At 42.0% G+C, this 12,520-nt stretch overlaps 1 non-coding gene across 1 annotated transcript; it reads right to left on the reverse strand.

Moving 5' to 3' along the window:
- Positions 1-12,131: 12,131 nt before the first annotated feature.
- Positions 12,132-12,238, reverse strand: LOC141644867 (small nucleolar RNA R71). The gene has a single exon (XR_012544470.1). It is a non-coding gene; the product is annotated as a small nucleolar RNA R71 (small nucleolar RNA).
- Positions 12,239-12,520: the final 282 nt, after the last annotated feature.

The raw sequence follows: 12,520 nt of genomic DNA on the forward strand, positions 1-12,520 counted from the left end.
CGATTACGGCTGATGCGTGTCTTTTATATAAGGTTTTTACCTCATTTTTACACGCATTTCTGTGCTTTTTATGTAGCATCTGGCTACAAATACCCCCGAATATTCTACTTTGGTCCGTTTATTGTATTTTACAGGAATTTACCGAAGAGGAGCTAAAACGAGCCTTAATTGTCCCATTTGTATGCATTTATGGGAAACTTGGAGCCGGAGCTTAGGAATTTCACACTTAGAGTACGCATGAGCTGAGCAAGGGAGAAACGCAGGTCCTGACGCACTTATATAGCTCGATCGAGTGGTTTCATTGCTCGATCGAATGCTTTATCCATCCATGATGCTCGATCGACTGATTGGAGGAGTCGATCGAGGGAGTTCATACAGCAGTGCTCGATCGAGCGGCTGTCCTGGCTCGATCGAATAACTTGGAGCTCGATCGAGTAACATCTCTACTCGATCGAGAGGATTTCGTCTGCTTTTAGTTTATTTTTCCGCCTAATCTTTCGTGGGCTTTGCTAATCAGACTATGGATTAGGTTTAAGACATTTTACAAAGATAAGACGAGGAGAACACGACGTTACTCCTATCTTCTTTACTACGTAAATTCCTCTGGTTACTTTGTCACTGTTCTTGGATTTGGATTCTCTACTTTGTTACCCAATTTCGGTATTATCTATCTAATTAATTCCTTTTCTCTCTTTATTTCATACTTGTTCAATTAATTAGATTTCTCATCATGCTTAATTCAGATTGTTTAGTTATTGCCTTTGTTAATTTAGTAATTACGAGTAGCTAATTCCCTATGCTAAGACTATAGGGGATCCATGATTTGAAGGGAGAGTAATCGAATTCATCAAGTTAATGCTAGTATCGTTCATGTTGTTAAAATGCTACATATAATTGTAATTGCCTAATTGAGTCGACGCAATTAGACCCTTATTCTCGGTGGACCTTGACCTGGACCGAAGGGTTGGAAGAGGGAGACCAATGAGGCGAACAATAGAGTATCGCAAAATGAGGGCGAAAGTTAAATCGCTTACGCTTTAGGGTGAACTAGGGACCGAAAGGCGACGTTCGCTACCCCTTAGATCGTACTACATTGTCCTAGGACCTAGATTACTCGACCCGATAATTATGGTGAACCGCTTGTCTTAGCTATTCTCTCTTATCTCATTAAACTCCTACCCTTACTCCTCTTCCCTTTTACTCGTTAGTTTAGAAATCACAATTATTAAACCCCATTTTGGTTACCTTGACGAACTTAGTTTAGCGAGAAAAGTTCCTACCTCTCTCGTGGATTCGACCCGACTTCCCTAGCTATATTAGTTAGTTGGAACCAGTTGGTTTATTTTTGACAGTACGCGACGGACGTGTCAAATTTTGGCGCCGTTCTTGGGGAGGTGGCGCAATCTTTGTTGCTTTAATTAAGTTTGTCTTTCGTCTCAAGGGATTCATTCCTTGAGACTGATCTCATTTTCGCGAAGCTTGATTAGTTTTGCAGGATAACAGTCTATTTGTCAAGATGCCTACGATTACAGAGCATACAGAGCCATGTGGTAGATGCGGCGAGGAAGGGCATGACCTTTATGAGTGCACGGTGTGTAGAGCGTGCCATTGCATACAAGAAGTTCAAGCGGGAGTTCCCTTCTCCCGATTGTATGAGGAGATAAAGAGCGTTTCGACCCCTTCTACGCCAATATCACAAATGGGTTCTCCTTCTTCAAGAGAAGCAATTGCCGAACCGAAATCCATCATGTTACAATCGGATTCTCGTATATCGGAGTTAAGAGAGCAAGTCGCGCAGCTAACACTCGCGGCAGATCAAGCCAAGACTTCTCCAAATTGTGATCCCGTCGTGGGATGAATTTCATGATGACCTTCTTCACGAAGGTAACGAGGTGTTGACAGCTGATGAAGAAGACGACTTAGATGAGTTCCTGCAGGAAATGCTTGCTGCGTGTGAAGTCACCACTCGATCGAGCAACTCAACCACTCGATCGAGCAGTTCTAATTACCCAGTCACTCGATCGAGTGACATTGACAGTCGATCGAGAAGTAAAGAGACCCAGGTTGGTCGATCGAGTAAAGAGGCTGAAGGAAGCACTCGATCGAGTGCCAGAATAGGTCGATCGAGTGAAGCCGAGGAAGAAACCGGTCGATCGACCAGTGAAGACGTTCGATCCAGTGCTGTAAGTGGCGTGAATCCCAATTTGTTAATTAATACCGCCACCGTGTCATCTCCCCCTGCTGTGGAGACGTCACGAATTGACAAGGGTAAAGGAAAGGTCGCAGGACCACTCATAGCTACCAGGGTACCTTTTCCGAGTCGTCAAGGATGCGAGGATCGAGCAACAAGATGCGGTAAGTTCGTGGACATCGTGAAGAACCTCCAGGTAACTGTTCCCTTCTCCGAACTTGTCACTCAAGTGCCCACTTACGCTAAGTTTATGAAAGATATCGTGACGCGTCAGAGGAACTTGAGTGAATTTGAGACGATTTCATTTATGGAAGAGTCTAGTAACCTGTTGTTAAATAAGGCCCCTCCAAAAATGAAAGACCCGGGCAGCTTTTCTATTACCTCATGTCATAGGTGATTTGATTATTAATAAGGCCCTTTGCGATTTAGGTGCCGTGTTAGTGTCATGCCCCTTCCCGTTTGCAGGAAATTGAAACCGAGTCACTTCAAAGTGACTAACATTACCCTACGGATGGTGATAGATCTAGTTAGGAGACCCTTAGGTGTCTTGGAGGATGTGCCCGTGAAAATAGGCAAGCTTTACATCCCAAAGATTTCATTGTTTTGGACATAGGCCGAGGACACCGGACCCAGTTATTTTAGGAAGACTGTTCCTTTGTACAGTGGGGCCGTTATTGATGTCGACAAGGGCGTCGACTCTTGCGAGGGGGATGACGCTATCACATTCAGTTTGCCCAGGACTTTAGCCCACCCAATGATAGAGGACACTTGTTATTCGGTCGATATCATTGATGAGTCTATTTATGACTTCTGGTCGGGTTCTTTTATGAAGGACCCACTGGAAGCTCTCATGCTTTTTGATGAGTGTGCAGATAGCCCAGAGAACGATGACGCTGCATTGGATTTGCTAGTTGATGATCTAGATGAGCACGAGGGAGAGCAGGTGGAACAAATGATCAGCACTCTTTGCTCCATTGAGGTAAAGGTACCGGACCGTAAGCCTCTCCCATCTCACCTTAAATATGCTTTTCTTGACGACACGAGAGCGATATCTGTCATTGTTAGTGCTAAGCTTAGTGATGAACAACACTTCTTTGTTAGTCACTTAAGAAAAACAGGAAGGCGATGGGCTATTCACTGGATGATATCACGGGGATTAGTCCCGATATTTGTATGCACGGGATAGAGCGGAGGAGGATCACAAACCTTGCAGGCAGGGTCAGCGTCGGTTGAACCAGAAGATGCAGGATGTTGTGATGGCTGAGGTAATGAAGCTGCTGGATGCAGGTATTATCTATTCGGTAGGTAATTCTAGATGGGTAAGCCCGGTACAGGTAGTCCCGAAGAAAGGAGGGACAACTGTAGTTAGGAATGATAAAGATGAATTAATACCTACCCGAGTAGTGACTGGTTGGCGGATGTGCATAGACTACAGACAGCTGAATGCCGCCACTAAGAAAGACCACTTCCCCCTTCCTTTTATTGATCAAATGGTAGAAAGGTTAGCTTCCCACAAATTTTTCTCGCTATTTAGACGGGTATTCGGGGTTCTTTCGATCCCTATCCACCCGGACGATCGTGCCAAGACTACATTTACCCGTCCCAAGGGCGTTTTTGCGTCTGCACGTGCCTTTTGGTTTGTGCAACGCCCCTGCCACCTTCCAAAGGTGTATGATGGGGATATTTTCAGAGTATATTGAGTCTATCATGGAAGTTTTTATGGATGACTTCAGTGTTTATGGAAGTGATTTTTCTGATTGTCTGTCTAACCTTGAGAAAGTGTTGCGGTATTTGTATTGAGGTTAACCTTGTCTTTGAATCGGGAAAAGTGCCACTTTATGGTCAACGAGGGAGTTGTCTTGGGGCACTTGGTTTCGATAGGGGAATAGAAGTTGACAAAGCAAAGGTGGAAGTGATTCAAAGAATTACCACCTCCCGTTAATGTTAAGGGGGTGAGGAGCTTCCTTGGTCACGCTGGCTTTTATCGCCGGTTTATCAAGGATTTCTCCAAAATTGCTAAACCACTTACACAAATGTTGCTTAAAGATGCCCCTTTTATGTTTATCGATGCTTGTCTTTCTGCTTTTAACAGGTTAAAGCGAGGCCTTAGTCTCCGCGCCGATCATACACCTCCCAACCGGGACTTGCTGTTCGAGATCATGTGCGACGCGAGTGACTATGCACTAGGAGCGGTGCTTGGCCGGAGGAAAGACAAAGCCTTGAATGCTATTTACTATGCGAGCCGAACTCCGGATGAGGCTCAAGTGAAGTACACTACCACTGAGAAGGAGTTGTTAGCTGTAGTTTATGCCTTAGAGAAGTTTCGTACTTATCTAGTTGGGTCGAAGTCACTTTTTTTACTGACCATGCAGCTACGAGGCATCTCCTTGCTAAGAAGGAGGCCAAACCGCGGCTATCGAGATGGATACTCCTTCTTCAGGAGTTTGATTTGCGATCAAAGACAAGAAAGGGGCCGAGAACGTTGTAGAGCGATCACTTGTCGCGGGCGATGCGACAAGAAGGGGAAGATTCTCTCCTATTGATGATTCTTTCCCGACGATACTTTAATTGCTTTGCTATATCGTCTATTGTTGACCAGAACCCTGGTATGCGAGATATAGCTAACTTCGTTGTCGGTGGCAAGTCTGCCGCCGATCTTTCTTCTCGTGAGAAGAAGCGTTTCCTCTATAACGCTAAACAAGATTTCAGGATGATCCTTACCGTTTAAGGAATGTGCGAGCGGTCTCTACAGACGGTGTATTCCGCAGTGGGAGACCAAAATAGTCCTGGAAGGCTGTCACTTCTCTTCATATGGTGGTCACCACGGTCCATCGCGCACCGTGGCTAAGGTACTTCACTGTCGGTTTTACTTGGCCTTCTTTGTTTGCGACGCCAAGTCTTTTGTTTCACTTGTGATGCATGCCACGGTCGGGGAACATTTCGAAGAGACATGAGATGCCACAAAACGGCATCCTAGAGGTTGAGGTTTTCGATGTCCGGGGCATCGATTTCCAAGGACCGTTCCCATCCAAAAAGGTAACAGTACATTTTAGTAGTCAGTAGACTATGTGTCAAAGTGGGTTGAGGCAATTGCTTCACCCCATTGTGACGGTAAGACCGTGATAAAAATGTTCAAAAAGATCATATTCCCCCGTTTTGGTGTCCCTAGGGTCGTCATTAGTGATGGGGGATGCATTTTAAGGAAAAGAAACTCACTTCCATATTGTCTAGAGTTGGTGTCCAACACCGGCGTGGTTTGGGGTATCATCCCCAAACTAGTGGTCTGGTAGAGGTCTCTAATCGCGAGTTGAAAGAGATCTTGTCCAAAGTAGTTTCTAAATCACGGAAAGACGAGTCTTAAGCTAGATGACACACTGTGGGCCTATAGAATCGCCTTTAAGACACCAATTGGTGCATCACCTTATAGGTTAGTTTATGGGAAATCGTGTCACTTACCCGTTGAGCTGGAATGTAAGGCCTGGTGGGCAATTCGTGAGCTTAATTATGATCCTAAACCGTGTGGTCGAATCGTCTTTTGCAGCTTGATGAGTTAGAGGAGTTTAGGCTCAATGCTTATGATAGCTCACGCATTTACAAGGAGAAGACGAAGAGATGGCATGACAAGAGGATCATACCTCGGGAGTTCCATGTGGGCGAAAGGTGTTCTTTGTTTAATGCCCGGTTGAGACTGTTTCTGGCAAAGTCAAGTCCGGATGGACTGGTCCATATACGGTGACAGCAGTCACTAAGTTTGGATCCGTAGAACTTGAAGACTCCGAGGGCCATAGATTCAAGGTAAATGGCCAATACGTGAAGCATTACTATGAGGCAAGTGAAGCGGACAACCCCGTTGAAGTCTTGCACTTCGACGAGCTCGACGCACCAAGAACTTGATACCGAAAGGTCGTGCGGGACCTATTAAACCAGCGCTCTCCGGAGGCGATCCGGACGATTTTATTTGTGCTTTTGTTGAACTTTTTGTTTTTTTTTTTGCTTTATTTATTTGCTCTTCTTTCACCTTAAGTTAACATTTAGACGCTGCTTTGGAACAATTTTTGTGTTTTTCCTTGCTTTTATGCGTTTCTGGCAGATTAAAAGCACTCGATCGAAGGATTTTGTGCTCGATCGAGCACTTTCTGGCGCGGCTGCCACTCGATCGAGGGGTGATGTCCTCGATCGACCAGATCCTTACTCGTGCCCGCTCGATCGAGTGGGTTGGTAGTCGATCGAGCTCTTCTACGGCTTAGGCTCACTCGATCGAGCTGTTCCAGGAGGACGATCGAGCAATTATGACTTCCAGCCGCTGTTTTTCCGTCTGCAAAGCTGCTGTTGACTTTCTTTGACCTCCCATGTTCATGGTCGGTTTGGGGAGGTCCCGCTAATGACGTTTTGTAAGTTCCCGACTCCACTTCTCGTCTTCCTTCAGTTTGCATTTCTTTCCCTATCTTTGGTACAATGAGGGCATTGTACGGTTTGGTTTGGGGAGGTATGCATCCATTTCTATGCCTGCATGTTTCTTGCATTTCTGCTTGCACGTTTATTTATTTCCGCATGCATTGTTGTTTAATTAATTCAAAAAAAATCCCAAAATTCAAAAAATTTTCATAATTTTCATGTTTAAATTGAGTCGGAACGTTTGAACATTGACGCTACATTGAATCATCATTTTGAGCCTTGCATATTCTTGACTTTTAGTTGGCATGACTATGTGCATAATCCACGAGTTTTTGTTTCTCTTTTGTCTGAACGAATAGACTTGATTCTTTATGTCGGCAAGCTACAATAACATTCTGAGGTTAGAGCTTATTAAACTGGTGACATTCATGACCGGTTTCATTTAGGATGTGAGTGGTACTCTCTTTAAGACATGTAACATTAAGTTGCATAAGCATGAGTCTAGTCTTCTTAATACCTGTATGCATTCGGTCTGTGGATGGTGACACGTGTTAGGAGAGGCAGTTCCCCTTATTTCATTCTACCCATGAGCCTCACATAGCCAAATTGCCTTTTTGCCCATCAACTACTTTCTATAATTTTTCCTACCCTAGCTGAGCTAGTAACGAGTAGTTCTTGGAATATGTTATTGCAATATGGTTATTTCATCTGATTTCAGAATATGGTGGAAGAATTGAAGGGAAAGAAAAAATGTGTTGGATTGAATAGACGAAAGAAAAAAAGTGCGAAAAAAAAAAAAAAAAAAAAAAAAACAGAAAAAATTCAAATGAAAAAAAAGGGAATGAAAAAGAAGTAAATTGCACATTGTTTCCGCACTCCCATGCCTTATTTATATTTTATGGGGAGTTGACGATTTTTGGTATTTGGTGAGTTTAGTGCACAATTATGCACCGTTTCATCTTGCTGTTATGAGTACGAAGTTGGGATGCAGTCTTTTTTTGGATCCGTTGTTACTAGCCTAGCTTTTAACCCCACATATCCAAATTCATTTTAGCCCCTTCTACCCATTACCTCACTAACCCAATTGTAAGTCCTCGGCGCATGTCTTGGTCACTAGTATGGTTGGAATGCATATGTACGGTTGTAGAGACTTTATTCATGTTAACTGCATGCATGTTCTTATAGGTCGAGTTAGGTGAGTGTCTTGCTTCTTCCTATCTTTCACATATATACTCACCCCACCTGACGACTTTGAGTGACGAGCGACCCGTGAGAGTCCGACATCTTTGAATCTTGCAAGGTCGACGGTTCAAGAAGATTGAAACATTAATTTAACTCGTTTGCACTTTTCAGTTGCCACTTTGTCATTTTATTGCATTAAATTGGTTCTAGTGGATGATTTGTAGCTGATGCGTTGGTCCCGTTCTTTTGTTCACCCTTAGTTGCATTCATATTTGCTTGGGGACAAGCAAAGGTTTGGTTTGGGGAGATTTGATGCGTGTCTTTTATATAAGGTTTTTACCTCATTTTTACACGCATTTATGTGCTTTTTATGTAGCATCCGGCTACAAATACCCCCGAATATTCTACTTTGGTCCGTTTATTGTATTTTACAGAATTTACCAAGAGGAGCTAAAACGAGCCTTAATTGTCCCATTTGTATGCATTTATGGGAAACTTGGAGCCGAGAGCTTAGGAATTTCACACTTAGAGTACGCATGAGCCGAGCAAGGGAGAAACGCAGTCCCGACGCACTTATATAGCTCGATCGAGTGGTTTCATTGCTCGATCGAATGCTTTATCCATCCATGATGCTCGATCGACTGATTGGAGGAGTCGATCGAGGGAGTTCATACAAGAAGGTGCTCGATCGAGCGGCTGTCCTGGCTCGATCGAATAACTTGGAGCTCGATCGAGTAACATCTCTACTCGATCGAGAGGATTTCGTCTTTTTTTAGTTTATTTTTCCGCCTAATCTTTCGTGGGCTTTGCTAATCGGACTATGGATTAGGTTTAAGACATTTTACAAAGATAAGACCGAGGAGAACACGACGTTACTCCTATCTTCTTTACTACGTAAATTCCTCTGGTTACTTTGTCACTGTTCTTGGATTTGGATTCTCTACTTTGTTACCCAATTTCGGTATTATCTATCTAATTAATTCCTTTTCTCTCTTTATTTCATACTTGTTCAATTAATTAGATTTCTCATCATGCTTAATTCAGATTGTTTAGTTATTGCCTTTGTTAATTTAGTAATTATGAGTAGCTAATTCCCTATGCTAAGACTATAGGGGATCCATGATTTGAAGGGAGAGTAATCGAATTACTGGGTTAATGCTAGTATCGTTCATGTTGTTAAAATGCTACATATAATTGTAATTGCCTAATTGAGTCGACGCAATTAGACCCTTATTCTCAGTGGACCTTGACCTGGACCGAAAGGTTGGAAGAGGGAGACCAATGGCGAACAATAATAGAGTATCGCAAATGGGGCGAAAGTTAAACTGCTTACGCTTTAGGGTGAACTAGGGACCGAAAGGCGACGTTCGCTACCCCTTAGACTGTACTACATTGTCCTAGGACCTAGATTACTCGACCCGATAATTATGGTGAACCGCTTGTCTTAGCTATTCTCTCTTATCTCAAAACTCCTACCCTTACTCCTCTTCCCTTTTACTCTGTTAGTTTAGAAATCACAATTATTAAACCCCCATTTTGGTTACCTTGACGAACTTAGTTTAGCAGAAAAGTTCCTACCTCTCTGTGGATTCGACCCGACTTCCCTAGCTATATTAGTTAGTTGGAACCAGTTGGTTTATTTTTGACAGGTACGCGACAGACGTGTCAACGGCCAATAACCAAAGATTAAACGTTGTGGCGCAAACATGTGATAGAAACAATTAGACAATATTATATCAACTTAATTTATCATTTTACATATTTGATTTTGCATGGCTTCCCTAGTCCCTAGACTAAGGAATTTAGCTACTCATATTAAAATGTAAAGGATAAACTTTGATAAAAGAAATATTAGACATGCTAATGGAAATGATATAAACTAAATGGTAGAGCATATAATGTAATAATAACCTATGTGATATAAAGTAAATTGATGTGACTCATATTTAAGCACATTTAGTTACCGAATTAGCCTCGTTCCTATGCTTTATAGTGCATAATTGGGTCATTTACTATCTTTAGTTTCCCGTTTTGCATATTCTTTGAGGTTTTGTTTCCTTGGTAGGAGAGGAGTGCAAACCTTGCATTTACATGGCAAAATGGACCTAAATTGATCGCATCTAATGACCAAGCATCAAAGGGAAGACGATACTAGAAGGCTTATGTAGATAATAAAGTAGATTGGGCAATGATGAAAGGATCCTTGCATCCTCAACAAGATCCCCGCGGATTGTTGAGGATTGAAGAGAAAAGAAGTGTCTGACCCAGGATCCGAGCGGATTGCCAGCAATCTGGGCGTCTCCCTGCACCACAATACGAGCGTCCCGAGCATAAGACGCTCGTCTTGAAGCCCTAGGATCCGAGCGTCTCCTCTATGATCCGCTCGGAACTCCTGACAGAACCCACCGTGCTAGCTTCCAAGCCGCTCGGGACGAGCATATCCATACGGGACTAGCAAAACGGAGATGCTCATCTCCTTGGAGAGGAGCATTTCCTCAACTTTTCTTAAGGGTCTTAATAGTCATTTAAGCCCTTAGTAACCCTAATTTATGTACCTAATCTTTAGTATAAATACCCCTTTGTACTACCTAGATTAGCATGCTCTCTTAATCAAGTTGTAATCAATTAGTAATCTCATCTTAATCTTGTAATCAACTCTTAATCTAGTTTTAATACAAAACTCATTCCTTAATCTTTCCTTAATTTCTTCAATGTTCATCATTTATTTTGGGTAATTAGAAGATTATTTGGGTTTATTTGGAGGATTGACAACCTTCCATCAATCATCAAGTACTTATATTATTCTTTGCTTTATTATTTGGAATCATCTTCATAGATATAATTCTCTCTTAATCCTTTTTCATTATTGTTAATCTTTTTCATTTATTCATCATGTTTTGCCTTGCTAGTATGATTGACAACCTTGTTAGCATGTTAAACTTGATAATGAGTGAGTAGTTTCCTTAACTAGGGTTAATGGGGAATTTGGGGAAACCAACATGGGGATTGATTCATGCTTAATCTAATATGTTTTCATAATTAATTTGCTTGCTTGTTGTGATTCCAACTTATGCACATGTTATGTTTGATGAAATGGGAGCCTATGAATCCTTGCATTTTTTACCCATCACCTATCTTTTCAATGAGATTTGTAAGACATTAACCAACTCGAGTCTCATTAGACCATGCATATAGTTGGATAGGAAGGACTAAGTCGACTTGTAGGTGTTGTACAATCTAATCGATTCGGCTCCGGGACCCAAACCTTCCTAGGATTGTAAGATATAAACCAACTCGATCCTATCACAACAATAATTGCTTGCTTATAATTTGAGAATATGTTTGTATGATCAATTCCCATGAATCCCCTATGACCCCATGACACCCTAGTGCTTTTAATCAATTGTTTACATCTCATTTTAGTCATCTTGCTTGTTTACTTTAATTGTTATTTAGTTTAGTTGATCTCTTATCTCAACCCAAATTGTGACACCCTTAGACACGACCATTTACAATTGAAAATCCTACATCAATACCCGTCCCTTGGGATCCGACCTTTGCTTGCCTATTTGCTAAGAGTAGTTGGTAAAGTTATAAATATTGTTTTCGTTGAGTAACTTTTGACGACGAGTTTTACGACACACCAAAAAAGGCGCCGTTGCCGGGGACGATGTTAAGTTGATTTGATTTTCATTAATTGTTTTTATTTGTGTCTTTCTTTACCTTGGGGAAGTCAATCTCCTCAAGGTTGCTCTAATTATTTTCAAGTTGTTTGATATTTTGCATGTCTAGGAGATCACAAGGTAACTTGTTACCCATTGATCTTGAAATCGAAAGAACTTTGACCAACAATAGAAGACTTGCTAGAAATACTTTGAGAGGTATTGGTGAGATTGTGGACATTCAACCAAATAATATTGAGTTCATCAACCCTTTTGCAAGAGAAGGAGAGGATAACCCAATACAAAACCCACCACAAAATCAACCCATAATGCCTAAATTTTCATCACATTCCGTACCAACCGAGGAGAACCTACCAAATGGTACTCCTACACCACAACATTTAACCGGTAATTTCATTGCCAAATCCGCATTTATACAATTGGTTGAGAGAAGTTAATTCGGAGGGATGCCTAGTGAAGACCCTCATTCTCATATGGAGACTTTTTGTGACTATTGTGATGCGATTTCTCAAACAGGAGTTACTCAAGACCAAATTCGATGGGTCTTATTTCCTTTTTCTTTGATTGGTTCCGCGAAACAATGGTTGAAGAGCCTAGATAAGGCTACTCTTGGTATTGATTCTTGGAAGAAATTGGCACTTGCTTTCTACAAGAAATTATATCCTCCGGAGAAGACTAACATGTTGAGAGCCCAAATCACCGGGTTCAAACAAAGGGATGAGGAATCTTTGTATGAAGCATGGGAGAGATTCAAGGACACTTGTCGATCTTGTCCACACCATGGACTTAGCGAGTGGTTGCTTGTACAACAATTTTGGAATGGTCTATATGAAGACTCCCGAAACATTCTCAATATGGGATCAAATGGTATGTTAACCGAAGTTGATGACAATCAAACATGGAACAAAATTGAAGAAATGGCGGTCCATAACTCGCAATATAGTAGACCTCGGAAGGCTACTAGAGGAGGACGGCATGAGGTGGATTCCATTACTCAAATGGGTGCTCTACTTAGTGCTCATATTGATACCATTAATTTGAAGTTTGAAAAGGTCATGGCTAAACTTGA

Source organism: Silene latifolia, chromosome 2 (assembly GCF_048544455.1).
Source record: "Silene latifolia isolate original U9 population chromosome 2, ASM4854445v1, whole genome shotgun sequence".
In the NCBI taxonomy this organism is placed as follows: domain Eukaryota; kingdom Viridiplantae; phylum Streptophyta; class Magnoliopsida; order Caryophyllales; family Caryophyllaceae; genus Silene; species Silene latifolia.